We start from the raw sequence: 1,568 nt of genomic DNA, 5'->3' as shown, positions 1-1,568 counted from the left end.
GAAATCCATCAATGTAATCCACTATATAAACAAACTCAAAGAAAAAAAACCCATATGATCATTTCATTAGATGCTGAGAAAGCATTTGACAAAATCCAACACCCCTTCATGATAAAAGTCTTGGAAAGATCAGGAACTCAAGGACCATACCTAAACATAGTAAAAGCAATCTACAGCAAACCAGTAGCCAACATGAAACTAAATGGAGAGAAACTTGAAGCAATCCCACTAAAATCAGGGACTAGACAAGACTGCCTACTCCCTACTATTCAATATAGTACTCGAAGTTCTAGCTAGAGCAATTAGACAACAAAAGGAGATCAAAGGGATACAAACTGGGAACAGAAGAAGTCAAAATATCACTATTTTCAGATGATATGATAGTATACATAAGTGACCCCAAAAATGCCACCAGAGAACTAAACCTGATAAACAACTTCAGCAAAGTAGCTAGATATAAAATTAACTGAAATAAATCAGTGGCTTTCCTCTACTCAAAGGATAAACAGGCTGAGAAAGAAATTAGGGAAATAACACCCTTTACAATAGTCACAAATAATATAAAATATCTTGATGTGACTCTAACTAAGCAAGTGAAAGATCTGTATGACAAGAACTTCAAGCTTCTGAAAAAAGAAATTGAAGAAGATCTGAGAAGATGGAAAGATCTCTCATGCTCATGAATTGGCAGGATTAATATAGTAAAAATGGCCATCTTGCCAAAAGCCATCTACAGATTCAATGCAATCCCCATCAAAATTTCAACTCAGTTCTTCATAGAGTTAGAAAGAACAATTTCCAAACTCATCTGGAATAACAAAAAACTTAGGATATAGAAAACTATTCTCAACAGTATAAGAATTGGTGGAATCACCATCCCTGACCTCAAGCTATACTACAGAGCAATTGTGATAAAAACTGCATGGAATTGGTACAGTGACAGGCGGGTAAGTCAATAGAATAGAATTGAAGACCCAGAAATGAACCCACACACCTATGGTCACACACCTTGATCTTTGACAAAGGAGCTAAAACCATCCAGTGGAAAAAAGACAGCATTTTCAACAAATGGTGCTGGTTGAACTTGTGTTTAGCATGTAGAAGAATGCAAATCAATCCATTCTTACCTCCTTGTACAAAGCCCACGTCCAAGTGGATCAAGGACCTCCACATAAAACCAGATACACTGAGACTAATAGAAAAGAAAGTGGGGAAGAGCCTTGAGCACATGGGCACAGGGGGAAATTTCCTGAATAGAACACTAATAGCTTATGCTCTAAGATCAAGAATTAACAAATGGAACCTCATAAAATTGCAAAGCTTCTGTAAGGCAAAGGACATTGTCAGTAGGGCAAAAGGGCAATCAACAGGTTGGGAAAAGATCTTTACCAATGCTTCATTAGACAGAGGGCTAATATCCAATATATACAAAGAACTCAAGAAGATAGACTCCAGAGAACCAAATAACCCTATTAAAAATGGAGTACAGAGCTACACCAAGAATTCTCAACTGAGGAATACCGAATGGCTGAGAAGCACCTAAAGAAATGTTCAACATCCATAATCAT

The 1,568-nt window shown here is 36.9% G+C and overlaps 1 protein-coding gene across 1 annotated transcript in view; it reads left to right on the top strand.

The window, feature by feature from the left end:
* The window catches only part of Scp2 (sterol carrier protein 2), an 88,448-nt gene that overhangs the window by 36,066 nt on the left and 50,814 nt on the right, over positions 1–1,568 (top strand). The window lies entirely within an intron of this gene.

This window comes from Mus pahari, chromosome 6, assembly GCF_900095145.1.
Source record: "Mus pahari chromosome 6, PAHARI_EIJ_v1.1, whole genome shotgun sequence".
Classification (NCBI taxonomy): Eukaryota; Metazoa; Chordata; class Mammalia; order Rodentia; family Muridae; genus Mus; species Mus pahari.
Note: the sequence above shows the minus strand (reverse complement) of the source record. Positions and strands in the feature narration are given on the sequence as shown.